Genomic DNA, 16548 nt, shown 5'->3' with positions numbered 1-16548 from the left:
CTGAAGGGAGAGGAAGGGAAGAGGCACTGCCAGTTCTCAGGCATTGACTTTGAAAAAGTCCTAGCTCCTAGAACCACCTGAGAACAATATTCTTATTTGAAAGATGGTCTACAAAGTTTCCAGCAAGAACTTCCGTGCCCAGGACCACAGGTGGTGGCAGGGATAGGGTGGTACTCCTTGGCCTTCTCAGCATTCTGTACAGCACAGAGACTGACTTGCCCACCTGTACGGCTGGCTCACCTCCTGGGTCTTCATGTTTTTCATTCAGTCCCTCACGTCCTCAGGATAATATATGGAGTGAGTAGACCCTGGTATCAGCTTCCCATCTCAGTTCTGCTCCCTGTGAAGGCAGAAAGGGGCAGTGCCTCCTCCCTGTCTTGTACCGGATGGCACAGATGCTCATACAGATGCCGCAGAGTTCCAGTCTGGTGGGAACTGTGTCCTGCTTACCGGAGGGGCTGCTAACTTAACTAGGATGAGGATGCAGCAGGTGTGGTTCCAAACCCTGAGATGTGCTTCTCTCTAGGGATGGATTGAGAGGGAGAGTCCTGGGCTGGGGCTTTCGAGAGTTGGCCGTGGGCTCAAGGTTCTAAGCTGAGTACTCAAGGGACATGTCATCTGTCACAATCCATGCTTTCTTAATGATACTGTGTAGTACATCTAGGCCACCTATGTTAGATAGTATTCTGCTTCAGCTACTGCTTTCCTTTCCATTCACTAACCTGGGTCAGCAATGGGGCCCTCAGAGCATCCTTCAAAATGTTCTAGTCGTCTTCTACTTCTAAGACCCATCCACCCTTAGGGTAATTATCTCCCCTTTCCATTATCATTCCAACTCCTCACCAGTGTCTGTCTTTCCTCCTCCCTGTGCCCACCTATTTCTGCCTTCTTCACGTGTCCTGCCTTTCTGCTAGAACCTACCCCCCGCCACCAAACTTGCTAGAACAAACCCACACAGACACATCTACAGACTCTAAAGCATAGACACGCACAAGCATACCCATGTCCTGTTGTACACAGCCATATGTACCTAAAGTGCACACACAATGTGAAGCACACATACTGCCAGTAATTCACAACATAAACACAGCCACATACAGCCAGCCTCGCTCGAAACATGACCCACCCCTTGGCAAGTGCCTTGTATCTAACAGAGTCCTCATCTCACCTCTGCTGGCTCCCAGGATAGGGCTGGTATGACCCGAAGCTCTATTGTGCTATGATGTCACATCATTGGTACTGCTTTCATCTCATCTGGTAACACCCTCACCCCCAGACCAGGCTAATTGAGACAGAAGAGCACCAAATGGTCGAATGGATCAGTGGAAGGTCCAAGCCCTTTCAGGTTTAAGTCTGAGTCCCAGTCACCAGTGACAGCAACTTCAGGTCTAAACAATCATCAGGAGCTAGGCGGTGCCATGCTGGCTGCTTTGGAGTCAGGGGGTTTGTTTGAAGTAGTCACTGGTTCCGACCCAGCTCCAGTCAGCAGGAACTGACAAATATTTTTGTCTGACAGCTGATGACTGCCCTATATTAGCTGGCAGGGGTTTTTCTGCTTGTCTTACAATACAGGAAAGGCCACTTTGGGTCTGTGCTCACCTCAGGGTTCATCCAGGACTGACAGAGAGGTTGGTGTGCTGATGGGGGCTGGCAGAAAATTAGTCTTTCCCTTGCACTCTTACTGTGAGGACAGATTTTTTTTTAAAGGTGCTTAGTCTGGGTGAATGGACCCATGACTTGGCATATTAATGTGACTCTGCTCTTTCCTCTTTGACATACCCTCCTGTACAGGCACAAAGGCTTGGTATCAGAACCCTGGGTGATTCCAGAACTTGACCCTAGTGCCTAAACCTGTGTATAGAAGAGCTAGCATAATCACACAAGGGTGTCCAGGACAGGCATCCCCATCCCAACTCCCTACCTAACCCTGACGAATTTCCTCATTAGAATGACCAGCCTTTGAGATCTCCCTGCCCACTTTTCTTTTTCTGCAGGCCAGGGCATTGGCCCCTGCTCAGAGAAGGGCTAGTACAACTTATCAAGTAAGGTCATACTGGGTCTTTGCTAATGGTGATGGGAGATGCAGTAGTAATTACAACCATTATAATAGTTACATGGATAATAATCCTTCATGATATTCCAAGTATTATCACACGTGCCCCATCCTCTTTGAGGGGACCATGACCTTGAAGACTCTCAGCATTCACCAGTATCATTCTGTTTTATCTAGTATTGTGATAGCAGAACTAAATGAAGAACCTGGCAGAGCTGGGTTTGAGTCTCTGCTGAATAACAGAATATAGCCTTTCTGAGCCTTGGGTTATTTGTAAAATGAGGACAATGCTAATGATCTTCTTATAAAAAAAACTAAATGTTTTTGTTGTTGTTGAGTTGGACATGGGATGAATGAATGGGAAAACATATGGAACCCCAGTAAGGAATTAATATTCCAGGGGAAGGGGCAGATTTTACAGTTTAAAAGAGACAAAATTGGGTATTTATTTATTTCATGGACCATTTATGGCATATTTGCTGCCTATAATGAGTTTCATGTGCATGAGTGCATGGACTGGGACAATAATAAGCCATTATCATACCAACATGCAATAGCACTTATGCAATATCAGCATACTGTTACCCTAAGCCAGTCATCAATGTCAAACAGGCAGAGGAGAGAAAGGAGGAAGTTCCACATGCTTGGTGGAAGAAAGAATGCTTTTGCAGTGATATTTGTAGAAGTTAAAAGCCATTTTACAGATAGAGGCTAGGTAGAAAGGAGGAGGAGTGGGGAGCATTCCCAAGGAGGGATGAACCCTTAGGAATGAGTGTAGAATAGCTCACCTTCACTGGACATTGGGGTTGTGTAACATGTGATCTTGTGATGATGATCCTCTTGCAACAATATGTAAATTGAGTAGCCCCACAAAGTCAAGAGACTCCATGGGAGGCAGTAGTGTTTCTCCATGAGTAACTAAAAAAGACAATAATATATTGGGATGTAGAGAGGCCATATAGTACCCATCTTCCCCAGGAAGACCACTCAATAAAATTCCTTTATCTCTTCACCTATGCATTGTTTGTCCATCACTCAGTTACTTTTTGATGTTTTTCAAATATCTCCGAGTTTCTGCAGCTAAATCAGCATCTTGCTCTTGAACTTTTCCATTTTGGAAAAAAATAAAACTTTACATGTACACACCCAGTTGGGTGTCTGAGAGCCGTGAAAGGCAATAAGCAGAAGGATTTGGGAGAATTTGCAGAAATACTCTCAAGTATGGAAGGAACAAAAGGCATTTCTGCACATTTGGGGCATCAAACCAGCTTGCCAGAAGATGACACTCAGATCCCGGGGGCACAAAACGTCAGCTTCGGAAGCGGCATTTGACACAAGGTAACAAGGAAAAAAAATCCCCATGGAAATATATTCTCAGTAACTCAGGATTTATATTATACTTGTGATCAAGGATGCTTAAATTTTTATGAACAGAAAACCAGGTATACATTCCCAGTGCTTGTATAATTATAAAACAACAAGCAAATCTATCAATTAAATCAAAACTAAAAAAAAATGCACCTTCAAGTTAATCACATCAGATGAATTTGATTTGTACTTATCATTCTCAGAATAAATATCTGTTTGCAAAGTGAATGGCAAGGCTGACTACTGAGTAGCACCACGCCAGTTCTTCCCCCTTCCAGAGAGCTGTGTCTGTTGTGTGGGGGCCCAGTGTCTGTAGCACATGTGTCCTTTTCTGAAAACTCAAGCTAGAAAATTTGACTTAATTACATTTCTCAAATCATGGCAAACTATCCCAACTTGCCCATAGCAAATGACTCTCATGCTATTCTTTGTAAATTTTCTCCTCTGCTCCCTGGTCCCTATTGTCCCAGCATCCTCCTATCCCCACATACCCTAACTGCATGTCCTTGGACATCTTTTAAATTTTTATTGCCAAATAAATATAGATGGCGTTTTGCAGTTTGGTTTTAGTTGGTGTATATATTGAGTGATGGATAGAATCATCCTGTGTCTCATTTTTCTCATGGACTGCCGTTTTCAGAACTCCCTGTGCTACTGAATGTTGCTAGTTCAGACAGCACGAGGGTTGCAGGAGTAAAGGGATCGTGGAGAAATGCTGAGGCATGGTGTTGTGAGAAGCCAGGAGGCCATTGGTGAAGATACATCATGGGGCACCTAGGCGCCCTCCAGTTGCTGGCTGCCACAAATAGAGTTCTGCCAGTGTCCTTGTAGTTCCAGCTGAGTGTTTCCCTGGAGTGTGTCCCCAGAACTGGCCTGGTGGTCCTCAAATAAACTGCCTGGAGCATTCAATGCAGCTGTGTTCTCCGCAACCATGGTCCTCACTTACACTCTCAGCAGCAAGGAGCGTGACATTACGTGTGTCCCCCTGTCACTTCTTACCAACAGTGCCTAGTGTCTGACTTTAAAATGTTTGCTAACTTGATAGGTGTGAGGTATTACTTCACTGTTTTAATTAGCATTTAAAAAATCAATGGAGGGGTTCGCTATCTTTAGAAACACGTGTTAACCTATTTGTTTTCTCCTGCAGTGAATTCTCTGCCCATAGGGTTTTTCCTACTTTTCTCCTAGGTTTCCTTTCTATTAATTGGCAGGAATTATTTAATAATGCAGATGTTCACTTCTTCCTGGTTTTATAAATTGAAAAATTCATTTTCATGCTCATGACCTCTTTGTGGATTTTACTCTTCATGGCCACCAGTGAGGAGAGATTTTTAATTTTGACGTGATTAAATGTATTAATTTTTCATCTTGTTTCTTGTCCCACTCAAATTTTGCTCAAAAATTCTTTTTCTGACTCACTGATAAAAATGCTCTCATTCAGAAATATAAAGTAATCTATTTGCTTAAGGGCACAAAACGTCGTTAGTATTCAACTTTATCAGTCTGAGGAAGGTCTGGTCTTATTTTTCAAGTCATTTTTAAATAGGTAGATTTATGCTTCAGCAAATACTTTGACTATATTAAAATGTTAGTACAATTATTTTTTTTTTCATCCACAATCAGTGATTTGGAGCAGATCGATCTCTCTGTTTAAATACTTTCTTCGTGTGTTAACTCTTACTTCGTGGTAGTTCTTCAATTCGCTATTTTATTCCAATAGTCACTGCTTCTTCTAGGAGTTTTTTCTATATGTATTAAATGTAACAAATCTGTTTTGTTTTTGTCCCTATAATTGTCCTTACTCAACCTGAGGCCCACAATGGTATCAACTTTCTGAAATGAATTGGCTTTCTCCCTTTCTCTGTTTTCCAGAACAACTTGTAAAATGCAGGCATTATCTATAACTTGAGCATTCACCTTTGTAAATGACCGGGTCTAAGACTGAAGGGCCCCAGTTACCTTTTAGTATCTGTGACACACACATGGCACCACACACACTACACAGACACACCACACACACACACATACGCATACATATACCACACACACACATGTACCACACACATACGCATACATACACCACACACACACATGCATACATATACCACACGCACACATATACCACACACATACGCATACATATACCACACACACACATGCATACATATACCACACACACAAACACACACCACACAAACACACACACCACAGACGCACGCATGCACATATACACGTACTACACACACACACACACACACACCACACAGACATGCATGCACACATATACCACACACATACACACACCACACACACATAAACACACCATAAACACACATACCATTCACAAACACACACACACCACACACATACACACACCTTTTAGAAGTGTGATTACAAAAAGGTGGAGCAGAGGTCTTAATGAGAGAAGAGGGAGCATAATGAGGTGGCGGGGGGGGGGGGAAGCAATGGGGTAAGGATGGAGAAGTGATAAGGAGGGACATAGAGGAGGTAGGGGAGGAGGTCTCTGCTTTCTGGTGACAGCATATCATATAAGCAGAGTCCCCTTGCTACCAAGGTTGTGGAAGCAATACAGTGCAGGCAATGCAGAGTACTCGGTTATGAGGTGGCTGATTTGATAAAGCAAGATACGCTGTTACCAAGTACTACTTTTAAAAGATTGATATCAAAATGAAAGCATAAAATGTAAAAGTTCCCCAGGGCTCTGTTGATTCCAGTTTGAGAGGCTCTACTTGACATCATGCTTTGCTCTATTTGTTTTTAATATTAATCCTTAATCATTTTAACACATATTAACAGGGGAAGTCATAATATTTTACCAGTTTAAGAAAAATGAGAGCCACATCTTCCAGGCAGTGGAAACAGTACTCACAGAGAGGACATGGGTGAGCGTGAGGGAAAGCAAATGGAGAAGCTTCTAGGCAAGTGTGGGTAAAGTGAACAGGCTGGCTGTGCAGACAGCCATGTGGTGAATGTGTGGAACACTGCAGAGAGGAGAGGAGCCACCTGCCAGCTGCAAGGAAGATGACCCATCCCCTGTTCAAGGCCCAGCACTCAATTCTGAGGTAAAGTTAAAAAAAAAAAAAAACAAAAGTGATGTCTGCCGTGGTGAAATTCATGGCAGAATGGTAGGGGAATGGGCTTCGCACAATTAGCACAATGACATCATAGCTTCAGATATGTCCAAACCAGTGTTGAATATTGAGAAGCAAACAGCAGACTGTGTAATTAAGACAGACAGCAGGTGGCAGTCAGTGTGTCCTTTAAACAGGAAGTGAAGAAAAGAGCTGTATGCAGAGGACTATTGAGCTGAGGCTTAAACTATGGAGGGCAGTGTCTGGGGAAGAGTTTGGGGCAGGAAATATGGCAAATCAACCACAGGAAGAGAGCTCAGAGTACCAAAGCAGAAGGCAGAAGGCTAGAGCAACTGGAAGGACGCAAGTCACGAAGAGAGATGGGCTGATATTGAATTCAAGAGAGGCCTTGTATTCAGTTTGGAATGGTGCAAACCTGGGGAGGGCTTCTGGAATCCAATAGTTTGGCTTGCCCTGTTGTTCAATTCCTCTTGCCTTTGGGAGTCATTAAGGTCCTCAAGGTCGGAGGGCAGTAGAAATGGTGAGTAGATGCTGTTGAGATAGAATAGGATTGAACCATTGGGAATTGTATGTCTGGAGAAGGAAACAGCCATTTTCAGAACTCCCTACGCTACTGACTGTTGCTAGTTCAGACAGCACAAGGGTCACAGGAATGAAAGGGTCATGGGAAAATGCTGAGGCATGGCGTTATGAGAGGCCTAGATACGTCAAGGGAAGGGTCCTGAAGAGCTGGGCTGAGCCCCTGTGAGGATGATTCATTTCTTGGGATGAGAAGTTCAGTCATCACAGAGGCTGAAGTTATGGGTAAGCAGGAGAGCTTGGTTAGGCCTGAGGAGAAACAAGAGTTGAAGGAAGGGTATTTTTGCTTTAGCACAACAGAAAAAAATTAAATCATTTTTTATTCTAGAAGGAGGCCAGGGAAGTATGAGAAAGGGCAGTTGATAGTGTGATCTGAGAGGAGGCCAGGCTGGATGACAGGGTAGTGAGGCCTCAGAAGGATACCCCCAGACAGAGAAAAGGACACTGAAATGTCAAGGACTAAAACTGGTGGCACCCAATGTGGGACATGAACCCATGGCCCTGAGAGTAAGAGTCCCATGTTCTACTGACTGAGCTAGCTGTACTCAAGTCAAGCCTGAGATCTGTCTCCTCCCATCTTGTATTTCTCTCTAGTGCTGGGATTAAAGCTGTGAACCACTTCCACCAGGTTTCTATGGCAAACTAGTGTGGCTACTGGGATTAAAGGTGTGTGCCACTACTGCCTTGTCTGTGAGGCTGGCCAGTGTGGCTGTTTTACTCTCTGATTTTCAGGCAAGCTTTATTTACTAAAATACAAATGAAACAGCACTACAACCTGGTCCATTTATATCTCTCACACAGGTGCCAGGACATGTGCTGCCCTTGGGGATGGAACGATGAGATGGCATGGGGTAGGGAAGCCCACTTTGAGCTGTATTAAACTGACCAAGTGACCTACAGCAGTGTCTCACGATGAAGTAGTGTACTTCCTTCCTGGCATCACACAGTCCTTCTCATTCCAGTCACATGGTACGCTTTTTTAAAAAAAAACTAGACTCCATTAAACATTTATCAAATGGTTATAGACAAAAAAAATCAAAACAGCAACAAAACCCTAGAGATCTGGTAGGCATAAACAGCCGAGCCACTGTTCCCGTCTGAAGAAACTCACAATCCAGTTAGAATAGTGACAGCTGACCCAGCGCTGCACAGTGAGCCCGAGCATTGTCAGTGCCAGGAAGGAGCTGCACCAGGCCAGCAGCGAGGAGAAGGAAAATAGAAGTCTGATTGACTGGAGTTCCACGGGCCAGGTTTTATGGAGGAGAGAACTGAAGAGAAGGCTGGAGTCTTGCTTGGAGGTGAAAGATGGAAGCAGGAAAGAGGAGCAAAGGTTCCAGCCATGTGCAGTGAACACAGTGGGGAGGACTCATTAAGAGACTGACCTGGGAAAAGTGGGGAACTTGGGTGTGCCCCAGCCAAGAAGCCAATTTATTTAGCATGGCAGAGGGGGACTGATGGCGTCTTTGCTGGAGAGCTGCTTTAGGGCTTCCCACCTGACCGAGGCCCTGGAACCACAGCGCTCCCAGGTAAGGAAAGACCCAGCGTCAAGCACCGACGCTGGAGGATTCAGTCTGCTTGGCACTCGAGGCTTTCCAAAGCGCAGCGTGGACTGCTGTTAGGACTCTTTCCATTATAGTTCCGTCATAATTGGCATTTCACACGCTGCCTGCTATCTCCTTCTGGTGTTTAGCAGCTTGGAAGCGTTCTGCCTGTGATTTCTTCATCTAGGCAGAGCCATTCCTTCCAGCTTCCCCTCCTCCTTTCATTTTGCTTTGCTTCTAAATGAGAGCCCAGGATCATGAGCTTTTCTTTCTCTCTCCCACCTCCTCCTCCTCTTTTTCTTTTCCAGCACAAAATAGTGACAAACATACTTTCAAATGTTATAACAAAGAAAGACATTGTGTGCTGGCAGAAATGCTCTTAGAGAACTAAATTCTCATGCTCTTAAATTTTAAATGTCCCTCCCCCAAGAAAATAGACTTCAACAGTTTTGTTGGGCATGTATATATGGTAAATAATTCAGCTCATTCATAGGTTAGAAAGGGCTTTAAAGGAAATGTGAGGCCTCCTTTGCATATGCCAAACATTTTCATCCTGGGTAAATTCAGTTACTGTTTTAAACAAATTGATTTTTCTGAAGAATGCTGTCAAATATTATAGCAGGCAGAGCCAGCCTGGGGCAAATTTCTGTGAATGGTATGGAGCTTGTCTCTGGCATGTTCCTGAGTCCTTTCCTGGTCGTGAGACTGCACAGTCCTATTCAGTCTGCTCAGGGCTTCAATTTGTGGTGCAGAGATCTGGGAGACTTGGGAAGGCAGTGCTAATTCTTGGCTTTGTCAGGAATTTGGTATATGACTTTGATCAAGGTCTCATCCCCTCTTTGGGACAAAATATGAATGTTCAAGGATTAAAACTCAAATGCACAGAGAATGTAGATAAACTGAGCCCAGCAGAAGATTCTGGAGCATACAGGGAAAAACACAGGAACCCTGCTGTGACTGGTGGGCAGGGGTCTTCCTGCTCCAGCTGATTGACATATAAACTACTACCAGGCTAGGGACACAATTCAGTTGGTAGAGTGCTTGTCTAGCATGCTCAGAACCCTGAGACACTCCTTAGCACTGCATAAGCTGGGTATATTGGCATATACCTGCAATCCCAGCACTCGGCAAGGATAGAAAATTTAAGGCTATCCTCAGCTATTCCAGGCCAGCCTGAGCTATAGCCTTTTCTAAAAATCTCTCATCAAACCAAGCAAACAAAACCAAGCTAATACCGGCCCATTGATGCCAGACGTGCAACTATTTAAAGAGCTCTGGAAGTTTGAATTTTACATGAAAAGTTTGTGCCGTCAATCAATCGGTCTAACTTCAGTTTGCAGGCAACAACTTTAGGATCTCTGAAATGGATGCTCCTTCTGACTATAGGAATAGATCCTTTGCTCTCCTTTCTGGAAGTTTTTTTGAGAGTAAACTCTTAAAGACAGGAAATTCAAAGAGTGAGTCCCCAGGGGTAGAGCTGGGAGGTTTCATAGGCCATCTCGAAAGTTATTTGCAGGAAGGATTCTAGCTGACTCTGCCCCTGCCGCCCCATCAGAATCCGACAGTGAAATCCTGGCAGCTTAGTGCTCTGTCATATGAAAGGCCACCATTTCCAGGGCTTTGTTTCTAATAAAAAGTGATCCAGTCAGGTCAACCAAAATCTAGCTGCAACATTCATCATGTGTCCTTTAATATATTCCTACTTAGGCAGATGAGAAGCCTGTAAGTAGCCTTGGGATAGGAAATTTGCGGAGGCCTGAATCGTGAGTGAAGAACTGTTGGACCACCTGGCGCTGGGATGCCATTATTCCCGATTCCTGTCCCAAACACACTGCTCTAATTCGGGTGTTGAGTATGCAAAAGGCCTGTGGGAAAGGCTGGATCTCTAGGGCAATGCTGCTGGGAGGGGTGAGACTGTTGGAAGCTGGCTAGCACAGGAGTTCTTAGGTTATTGGGTATATGCCTCAGGGTGTGTTTTCGGACCTTGGCCCTTTGCTATTTCCCTCTTTGCTTTCTGGCTATGGGACAAGCAGCTTGGCTACACCAGGTGCTTTCACCTCCATATGCTGGCATCTCAGGCTCTAAACAGGACACGCTGGTCATAGACTGACACCATCAAAGTCACAAACCAAAAATATACACCTTTCCTCTTTGTAAGCTTGTGACCTCAGGTATTTTGTTAAAATCTACACAAACACCCTTTAATACCCTAACCAAAAACTCATCTTTCTGTCTTGGTATATGGGCACTAGAAAAAGATGTGCTCCTGTCTTAAGCCTTCCTTAGGGTCCCCAGCAAAATAACTTTAGTGTTCCAGATCACACAACAAAACACCTGTTGGCCATGTGTTCAGGACTGATTTCTAAAACACACAGCTTTTCCTTTAGTATTGTACTTTCAGTATTCAACACTAAAGCAACTGACTCCTAGTTCCAGATAGGGGGCAGTTGTGGCAATCGATAAGTGTTAAGTTATACACTTATATATAAGTTAAGTATATCAAAGTATATACCAATCATCTATTTCTTTATGTTTATTAAATCCTTGCTGGCTGCATAGAAAACCATATTCCTGGATCACATTAACTTCATTCTCTGCAGAAATATCTTCACTGAGTTATGTTGGCTATAATGCCTGTGACTTTTATCGTGTACATTTTAAGAAGCAACCCAATAAATACCATTTCCACCGTTTGTCTAAAAATTATTGTGGAAGATATCGTTCACAATGTTGTCCAACATTTCTGATATGATGGTCCACATCATAAATTCCTGTAGAAGTGTTTGCATCTCCTAGTAAAGCAGAATACTTCCCCTTAGTACACATGAAAGCTGCAGACCTCTGGATGCTCATTTTCTTTTTTGCCTTGGCTACCGGGAGTCTTGAAGCCTGTCCGCATGCTATGGTAGCATTAGACGACCCTAACTTTGAAGCAAAATTATACCTCTACCTCATTTTCCTGGTCTTGACCTGTTGTTTTTCAGTTGGTTTTCTGTATACACGTGATTTACTTATGTTTGTTAAGGTAATTTTGGAAGTAAACAGCATATAAATTAATTGTCTCATGGCTATTTAAAACAAGCCATTTTATTGTTTTTTTTTTCAAATTACTTCATTTGTCACTCTTTAACCTTCTCAGCTGGAATTGTAATTTTTTTTTAAAAAAAATCTTTCAATTGTGCTTTCTGTGAGTTCTACACACGATTAACATTCAATAAGTACTTGCTAATTTGTTCACTTTGGTATTGACTAATAGCTCACTCCCAAGGCACAGGGGTGGGGGCAGAGCTTGAATTATGTGGAGGATGAAAGTTGATTCATAAATATGAAGTGAGAGAAAGAGTACTCAGAAATGAATCATGAATCGGGCTTCTGACACAGAGAACAAAGGTGGGACTTACTCAATGAAGGCCTGGATGCTGGGAGGAATTATTAAGATTCAGGGGTGCTTCAAGGAGAAAAGAACACACTTCTTCTTAGGATTTCCTATAAAAAGCGAGCTGCACTGTGAATTTTCCGTGTCATGGGAAGACAGGAATAATAGAGGTTTGTCTGGTCCAGAGGTCTGTGGAGAAATGAAAACAGATCTCAAGGCCATAACGTATAAACTGTTCCCAGGGTGTTGCCATTAAGGCTCCCTCCCTTACAGCTGCCCAGTTAGACCAGGGGTGCTGAAGAATGGTAACAATAAAGAGTCAATCACTCGCCTACGTTACATCACAAGCTCAGCCTCTCTTCACTTTTACCATGTCTACCACCACTATGTTCCTGCCTATAACCACAGATTTGGCTAGACGAAGGCATAGCCCAGCTCACATCAGGGCTATGTCAATACACAGTGTCCAGCTGGGGCTTATGGAGTGAAGTGACACTGATTAGATCGTCAATAAACTGAGCCAGCCCCCTCAGAGTGAAGCAGTATGTACTGCCAAAAGAGTAACGACAGGCTGCACAGTGTGTCTGTTGATGCACACGTACCTAAACTGTTTTCTGACCCTTTGGGGTAGCATGAATGCTTAGTAGCTTACACACCTCCCAATTTATCATGCACACTAATGCATTAAGCAATCCATACCTGTGTATTTTGTTTAAGTAATAATATTCTTGGGTAAATAGCAAATCACGGTCACAATGTATTTCAAAGGGTGTTTAGTATTTGAACACACATTTCTGAAATGTGACTTAATCCTGGATGTTCTGTGTGTATAATTATATTTTAATTTGCACATGATTGCTGACTCTCACATCACTTAAACAATCAGGATGCACCAAATGACTGGCTGTTGTCTTATAACATTCTGTTTTCCCCTTTGGAACTGTTGGAATTAGACCATCACATCCCACAACCATCTGCAACACCACATGTGTATTGCTGAATATTGAATAGATACTATGCGTGTTGAATTTGGCATTACTTCTGTGGTCATATTTCTATATATTTTTCATTGCCTACTGAAAAGGAGAGGAATGATTGAAAAGTTCTCTGGGATTTGCAGAACGGCCTATCTATTTCTAGATCCTTTCCTGATGGCTTTTGTTTTGCTTTGCTCTCCTAGGATGACAACACTAGAGCCTTACCTCTGTGTAGGGGGAGGCTGCTCATTCATCCCCAGCCACTTAGACCATAAATAATCACTCAGAAGCTACATTACTTGCAATACTGTTTGGCCAATAGCTTAACCATATCGTTAGCTAACTCTTATATCCTAAACTAACCCATCTCCTTTAATCTATACATCACCACAAGGTTGTGGCCTACTGGCAAAGTTTCAGCAGGCTCCAGTAGAGGCATCTGTCTCCAGCAGCAACTACATGGCTTCTTCCTGACTCTACCTACTCTCTCTATAAATCTTTTCCAGCCTGGCTATAGTCTGTTAAGTCATTGGCCAAAAGCAGCTTCTTTATTCATTAACCAATAAAAGCAACACATTTACAGAAGGACTTTCCACACCACCTCTGTGACACATATACATTTGAAAATCATTATCTTGGAAAGAGCCATGTTTGACCTTACATTGACTCTGTGAGGTGTAAGGACAGATCTTGTCAAATGCCAGTTGTGTAGATTGGAACGCTGAGGCTCAGATAGTTGGCAGTTAGTAAAACAAGCATGAATGTTAGTGGTCACTTAGAGAAGACAAGAACCCATGATTCTTATTTCCAAACACTTCCTGCCCAACAGGGTGCCTTCTAAATAAAGGATGATAGACCGAGGATTATTTATGTCATATAAAGGCAGAGGGATCATAATGTCAGAAAGTCAAAATTATTAGGAAATTGAATGAGGGAGGCCAATATCTATCTAAAAGAAGTCCCTTTGCATATGAAGAGCTGAAATGTGGGTGCTCTTCTTTTGGGTTGCTTCGGTACACTACCACCAGTTAGAAATGACAAAACTTTCTTGGACCCCTGTGTGCTTATCACTCACCCAATAGATTATAAAGGTTCTGTTACTATTTATTTCAGGATTCTTGAAACTACCCTTTGTCCTTTTTGGAAAGGACATTGTCCTATTTCAGGTCCCTTCTTGTTTATATGTTTGTTTATGAGATAGGGTTTTGTTACATAGCCCAGATTCATCTTGTACTAATGCCATTTATGCATTTTCCTCTAGTGTACTGGGATTATAAGCTTATGCTCATCATCCCCAGCTCAGTTCCAACATTCTAGCAGGTCTCTGACTCTTCACTCTTCTCCAGCCCATCTCGGGTGCCAACTTCAACTCTTTGCCTACAGCACTACAGTGCTGCAGATTATCTCAGGGAAGAAACCACATCGCTTCTTCATCTCAAACTCCTTTAGTGACTTGACTGCTTGCAGAATGTCCAAATTCCTCTCATGACCTAGCCTCTGGCTATTTCTCCTCTGTGACTCTCTGCCTCTAATACTAAGGTTCAGTAGTATACAAAATTCCTTGCAGCATCATGTTTTCTTGATTTTGCATATATGGCTTTATAAGCTTGCCACGTGGCCTCCTATACTCCCAACCACAAACACAAATACACAGGTGTGTATGTAAGCACAGTGCCCATGTATTTTCTAAATATCTGGCTATCTTTTGGGTATTGGTGACAAAATAGTAGTGGGAGTGTTCTCAAACATTTAGCTCATAGGTCTTCTCATTAGGGTTTCATTTTTTACCCCGTTGAGCTATAATGGTCACTTCTTCCCTTTGTTTTCCAAGTATCTTTTAGGGTTGACATGACCTGAGATTGGTATTATCTGACCTGGCTCTCTTTTTCCTGATTATGACCTATTTGGTAGCAGGGACAAGGTTTTATTCATCTTCCTCACGTCAGCTTAACAGTACCTAATACATATTAGTTCTCAATAAACGTCTGGAACTAGAGTGAATTGAGCATGAAAATTCCATTTCCTTTCTGCTGTGATGGACTCCAGCACCTTGGATAGCTCATTTCTTTAACCTGAGCTATGAGGCTCTCCAAGTCAATAACTGACTCACACATCTCCCCTCTGGGTTTAATAGAAAGGATTCTCAGCACAACCCCAGCGCCTACAGCAAACCATTTGTAACCCAGCCTCATGAACAAAGGGCTACATTAGTGAAAAGTAGTTTTTTATTTCAGTGTCAGACTTAGGAAAGATTTTTTTTTATCTTTTAAATTGTAGCTGAAAGACAAAAGCATATAAGGAGTCTCAGCACAGCTGATCATGCCCTTATCCTACCCACAGGGAAACTCCTTGATCCTTATGACATTCTATACCATTGTGAGTGATGGAGGATGCTGCTGAGCACATTAATCCTTGCATTACTGTGTCTTCACTATGAAGACACTTAGAGACATCGTACGGTATTCGTGTAGACAACTTATTTATTTTTATCTTATATACAATGCAAGCTACAAAAATGATATCCTCTTCTATCTTTTCCCCATTTCTCATTGGCTTCTAGGAAGGTTGAAATTAATTTAAGTTTTGAAACTTGCTATATGTGGGGTCCCTAAGCATGAATTCTGTCAGCTATCTCCAGAGATATTTTTGACCAATTTCAAAAATTTTTGCTGAGTTCTATTTTATTTTATGGAACACTCCCTACCAGCTTCATTGAGTTCTTTACTGTCAGAATGAGACAACAATTCATGAATATATACCAGAAAAATATATTTTAAGTTAAACAAACTATACACACAATGTGGATTTGTATACTAAATTAGGCTTTCATTATTTTTCAATCCAAATTAGACCAATTATAGGCACCTGCACTTGGTAAGGCATGGGAGAACTTCTTCTATTTGGAGAAAACTAAACTAGCTTATGCTTTGTTTCTTGGACTGTGTGCTAATTTTAAACCTTACCACTCCCTGACACACACACACACACACACACACACACACACACACAATATTATATATGAATATATAATGAATATATATATATAATACATTTATTTACCATCTGTAATACAGTGTTGATCAGGTGGGATTGTGAAATGATGAATGTTTAGCCTTGAACCTTCAAATAATGACCAAGAGTTTTATCATGCAAAGGCGAGAACATGTTTTTAACTGTAGATCCCCTGTAACCATAGAGGAATCAAAGTAGGCTACAGAAATCTGAAAATGAGTCCTTCCACACAGTGAAGAACCATTAAGATGGGGCTCTTAATTAATAACTTCTGAAATAGACAAGAGAAAGCAAGCTTTCATAATGAGAGTTCTCAATTAGTTGGATGGGCAAGCTTTAGATCAGTCATATGCCAACTCTCTGATTCATATTGGCACTAGGAATAATGGTGCCAGCTCCTGGCTTCACAACCAGGTCCCCATAAATTCTCCCTCCAAGGAGGATGTCCACATATTTTACTGTGTCATTCCCTTATAGTGATTGTTTCATAATGATATGTGCATTGTTTGCTGGCAGATACAGACCTTGT

General features: G+C 42.5%; 1 protein-coding gene across 2 annotated transcripts in view; it reads left to right on the top strand.

The window, feature by feature from the left end:
* The window catches only part of Tnr (tenascin R), a 407595-nt gene that overhangs the window by 85331 nt on the left and 305716 nt on the right, over positions 1 to 16548 (top strand). Inside the window, exon 1 of one of the 2 annotated variants that reach the window (XM_085688031.2) lies at positions 8095 to 8639. The exons of the other annotated variant lie outside the window; for it this stretch is intronic. The gene's annotated coding sequence lies outside the window, so the exon portion shown is untranslated. Of the gene's footprint in view, positions 1 to 8094; positions 8640 to 16548 lie in introns of those variants that run through there. 2 annotated transcript variants of the gene reach the window in all.

The sequence above is a fragment of the Myodes glareolus genome, chromosome 5 (assembly GCF_982192425.1).
Source record: "Myodes glareolus chromosome 5, mMyoGla1.1, whole genome shotgun sequence".
Taxonomy (NCBI): Eukaryota; Metazoa; Chordata; class Mammalia; order Rodentia; family Cricetidae; genus Myodes; species Myodes glareolus.
The sequence above is the reverse complement of the archived record's forward strand: the minus strand, read 5'-3'. Positions and strand labels throughout refer to the sequence as shown.